Below are 5,766 nucleotides of genomic sequence, written 5' to 3' on the forward strand. Positions count from 1 at the left end.
GGTTGGCCTTTCATAGGGCACCACTTCAGAAGAGTGACAATGAGTAGCATGTTACTAGTATTTTTTCTCAAATTGGGTTTCCACATTAAATCATTGTGTCAAATGTGTTATTGAATATGCTATGTTTCATGTTTACATTTTTGCAAATTTGATTGGAAAATAACCTAGAATTTTAAGTGATTGTGTGATCTAATGGATGCATGCGTGATGAAAATGTTTTATGGATATGGGTTCACTAAGTTGTGAAATGTTTAATTTGTATGTCTAGACCTTGAATAACTAATTCAGCCCCCTCTCAGTTATTCTAAAGAATTCAAACATTAACCTGAAACATTTTTAGCTAGTTTCTTAATCTCATCTTAAATTGTTTGTTGTTCTATGTGATCTCTTAAATCCTTAGTTATTTTTCTTTTTGATGATTTTTAGAAATTGTAATAAGTTAGGAATACTTCACAATTTAAATAGTAAATTATTAAAATTAAAATATAATTATATTAGATCATATAGCTTAAATAATTTTTAGTAATTTTAAGACATTTATTTGAATTTGGTGAACCAAGCTAATTTTATTCATAGATGTCAAAGTATCATTAATTTTGTCCCCAAATCAGTACTAGATTTTTTTTAAGGATTGATATGGATAATTAGGATTTTATTTAATATTTGATTATAGTTAAAATGTTAGAAATATAAATATATTTAAAATGATGTTTATTTTATAATAATTTAATGATTGAGGGAAAGAATAATAAATATTGTATATGCTTACAAGAAATTTAGTTGAAAAATGTAATATCCTCCAAAAAAGCTCCTATTAACACAAATTGAATTGAGCCAATCATCTTCAAGATAAATAAATTTTTTAATAGATTTAATTAAAAAATAAATGGGAAGATTTTAGAAATATTGTACTAATAAGAAAATAGTTTTTGAAGTAGGTTATAGCAGCCAAAAAGATGGGGGCTAACCCCAGAGTACAATAAGGTTGAGAACCAACCGAAGGTTACCTCCTAGAAGTTTACCCTATACCAACTTTAAACATTAAATCCATAAAAATTTAAGAGCCAAATTATCATTAACCACATTACTTAAACTACTAGCATAAGAAACTAAATAATAAACTAATAGTATTTACAAACATCGCTACTATTGGTCCACTTAATCGACATAGTCCAAAAAACCCTGTGAGGTGTAATGTTCAAAGACATAATCATAAAAATAAAAATAAAACACAATAGAACCTGAGCTAGATGCCCTCTTCCTTCTCTTGGTTACCATTCTTCTTCTCCTCAGAAGCTTCCCTCGTTGCATCCTCCTCCTTCACTTTCACTAGTTTGTCTAGGATGGTTTTCAGCCAATCCTTTGCCAAGAATAAATGGATCAGGTTGTCTCAGTAGTCTTTTCTAGGTCTTGTTCCTCTTTGTTACCCTATAGGAAGTAGAGGGTTATGGCCATGGCGTGCATAACCTTGGTGGAGAATTCCACCAGGGTTTCAAATCTATGGCATATAGTGGTATGGTTATCCACCAAGTCCCTCATAGCCATCTCAAGCCTCTCCAACCACATCTTTGTGTTATTATGTTTGCCTTTCTTCCCAGCAACCTTAGGGTTGGTCTTCCTAGGAGAAGTGATGTCTTCCCCCCCACTACGAGTTAGGGTAGCTTCCAGGGTATCAGAGACATGGGAAGTGCTAATAGAGATGGGGCTAGGTTTGTTTTCTTGTTGGTGTATAGTTACTAGTGATTGGTGCACAATATAATTATTGTACTATTTATAGACAAATGAATGGAATAGTCTATTGCCTAGGCCAATTACAATAAGATATCAAATAAATATTCATTCTTTAAATCAATAAAGAAAAATTTTCAAAGAATATCCACCAATATCTATAGTAAAATAAAAGTTAAAATTAAAATTAAAATTAAAATAAGAACAAAAAAATATAATTTTTACGTTTGAAGTTGTAAAATAATAGGTGCTAGCCCTTAGCTTTCATTCTAGTTTAGGAATTTTTTATAATATAATTTTTGTTTTCATATTCCAAGATTAGAAACAATTAAAGTATTTTTAAATAAAGGAACATTAAGAGTAGTGTACATATTAAAATAGTAATCTAGAATTAGCGTAAAATTATTGGAGTACTAAAGAATAGTAGTGACATCAATTAAAATATTCTTAAATAACTAGACTATTATTTGAGTTATTGGAAAGAATTAACTACCAACAAGTTCTCTAAAATATCAAAATTTATTAATACAAATAGATTCTCCTCCTAATCTTAAAAATAAAAAAAAATAAAAAAAATATGTTATTCTTCATTACTTATGTAACTAATATATTAAATTATTATCTCAATATATTAAATTATTAATTCAACTTAAAAACTAAAAGAACATGAGTTCTTATTTGCGTGATTCATAGAAATTTCTAAAGTTTAAATTGTCACATTATTGAAAATCTAGCTGAAAAACCTACATGGAGTGAAAAAAGTGCCCCTATAACACAAATAATTCAACCAATCATATAATTTGAATAATATAAAAAATTCAAAAATAGATAGCAAAACTTTATACATATTTTCATAACTCAAAAATAGTTACTTGTGATTGGTAGAAATAAATAAAGTTTCTGAAAAAATGAATACAATAGTGTTTGCCTACATCAAGTATAATAAGAAATAACTGAGTAAAAGACTCAAATGCTAAATACTTAAAAAAAATAAAAATTCCTTTAAAGATTGACAGATAAAAAATTGACTAGAAAATCTATCTCATTAATTAGGAAGATCAAACATTTTAAAAATTAGATACACTACTATAGAGTTCGATTTAACTATGATAACTCATTATTAAGGTGGGTTTTAAGTTGTCTAAAGCATTTATTCAATTGCCAAATAGTATATAATAATTTTTTTGATGAATAGTCCTTTTCTATTAATAAATAATATACTAGTTACATTTCAGAACAAGGGCCAGGGGATACAAGATCACCCTACAAGAGTTCACATGGCCGAAGCCATAATCAACAACTATTCATAAAAAAAACCATTACAAAACCCCTCAGGCTCCCAAATAGTGCTAGCTGAGGGGGGTGGTTCATTGTGATCATGGAAACCCTAGTCATCATTGGGATTGGTAGATGGGCTAGGAATAGTCCATCCATTAGCAACATCGTCAGGGGATTGGTCTCCATCCTTTGTATTAGGTCGCATGGGTGAAATTGCCAACTCTAGATGAAAAGGCCATTTTCCATAAATAACATGAGGAGTGCCAGGATGGGGAGGCACTGGACCTGGGGACCCTCTAGAGCCACAAAGAGGTGGAGAAGCTGAGTGGTGATGCCAACCACCATCGCCACCACTAGGAGAGAGGTGGTGGGAAGCTTGCATGGTGTGTGAGACTAGCAGGCCGATGAGTTGTGACCTTGACGGTGGCCTCTGGGTGGGATGTGATCTATCAAGATGTGAGGAGGAACTCTGGTAACTATACAAGGAGCATTACCCCAATGATTGATTAGCAGGTGGTCAACCTCCAAAGCCACCTTATTCTAGCTTGGACTTGAATTTTCATCATTAGATTGTTACAAATGCATGCTTTAGTGTACATAGCAATATTTATGTCAAGAAAACTATGAGTGAAAAGAAAAAGATTTCTATCTTTCCACAAAGTAAACAAAATCTCCATCTTGAAGGTATACCAAATATGGGTAAGTTGACTAGGGAACTTGGGGAAGTCAGCCAACAAAACCATATGCCAGAAAAAAGGTTATAGCTGAAATGACTTGAAGAAATCATGAATCTAGTGCCAATAGTTTTGGGTACATCTACAAAACAAAAAAGTTATATGCAAATAAGACTCTAGTTTCCCATAAAATGGACATCAAGGATTCATAACCCCAATATGCTTGAGCCAAGGCCCAAGGGGAAGACCTTGAAACATCAAGCACCAAGAAAAATGGGCAATCTTGGGCTCAATAATGGCACTCCATATAGTGACGAAACAGTTTCTCCACTAAGAAAGGGAAGACTGTAGATGCCAATGCTAGTTGAGGGTATCCACCATTGGTAAATGGGGAGAAAGCCATGGATAGCCCAAACTTTTTTTGTAGCTAGTGAAGGGAGTCGTAGGATACCACTTCCAATTTGTCCACCAATGTTGAATAGACTGAATACCCACCTTGTGAATTAACTCATTTGGAATTGCAGAAATCAACAGATCAAAAGTCTGTCGATCTGAATAGGCAAGACAAAACTAGTAGAGTACTAGCACCTTGAGTCTTGGCCAGAGGAACACCTTGGATGGAAAATATTGGAGACCACCAAATGTTCTGTTGATTAAAAGAGAACCATCATGGAACCCATCACTAGACCAGTGAAGCCAAGATTTGACAGCTTCCCAAGTTTTCCATGTGCTCTTGATAACAAAAGAGATGTGTATGTGTATAGGTTCCTACATCATGAGAAGGGTTTGAATGCCAATTCCCATCCATACATGCCTATTAGCAAGAAACCTAGAAGAGATGCAATGCTGAACCAAAAATTTCCATTTGGCACAAAGAGTGAGACCTTGCTTCTATGTGGAAAGAAAGCCAAGGCCTCCAAACTCTTTGGGAAGACAACAAAAATATCAAGCCACTCTATTAAAGCCATGATGGTCAGAAATAGAAGCCCGAAGAAACTCACAGAACAATTACTCTAATTTCAAATAAGAGGCTTTGGAAGGAGCCCAATAGGAATAATAATAAACATGCGTAGCTACCATGACCTTTGAATAAATCTAAAATTTCCCTGTAAGAGAAAGGGGTTTAGTAGCCAATAGTCAACCTTCTTTTCAATATTGACAAGCATAGCATTCCACATATAAACTATCAATGGTTGAAAAGCAAAGGCAATGCCTAGAAAGAGAAAGATCTCCTTGTGAGTGGCCCATTTCTACTCAAATTGGTGAAGCTATAGTAGAGCTAGAATAAAAAATTGCCTATAACAGAGTGTTTTATACCATTGAATAGCAGAACCAGAGGATTGACAAAAGGTGTCCAAGCATTGCAAGGCATTAGTGATGTTCCTCTCATCCTCCAAAAGAGTGAGAAATGAATCATTGGCAAAGTGCCCATTAACCAATTAAGAAGATGAATTTGGCAAGGAGATGTCACAAACCAAACCAGGGGAAATAGAGTGGGCTAGCAAGTAACCAAACCCTTTAGCAATAAGAACATATAGTGAGAGGGAAACCCTATCGGATGGAGTGAAAGATCCCAATGGCTTTAGATTGAGAGCTATTGATAGGAATACAAGTATTAGCATCTCCAAAAAGCATCTCCATAGATTGAAGAAAATTGGGACTGAAACCAAGAGCTTGAAGCATGGCCAAGATGAAAGGCCATTCAATCCAGTCATAAGCTTTAGCAAAATCAATTTTCAAAAACATAGATAGCTGATTGGATTTGAGAGCCCACTCCATGCCTTCCCATATAGCAATGATGTTGTCAAGAATATAAATCGATTTAATAAAGCTAGTTTGCTCTGGTCGCACAATTAAAGGTAGGAGATGGAAAATTTTAAGAGAAATTTCCTTAGCAATAATCTTATAAGACACATTAAACAAAGTGATGGGCCAACAGTTAAAAATTTCTTTAGGATCACCAATTTTAGGTATAAATTTGATGTTTCATTTGTTGATAATAGCTCCTAGACTCTTAGAATGATAGGCTTAACAATAAACTCTGTGTAGGTTGGGACCAATAGGCTCCTAAAGGTGTTTGTAAAAT

Source organism: Cupressus sempervirens, chromosome 9 (genome assembly GCF_028749045.1).
Source record: "Cupressus sempervirens isolate cs-2001-9-10 chromosome 9, ASM2874904v1, whole genome shotgun sequence".
In the NCBI taxonomy this organism is placed as follows: domain Eukaryota; kingdom Viridiplantae; phylum Streptophyta; class Pinopsida; order Cupressales; family Cupressaceae; genus Cupressus; species Cupressus sempervirens.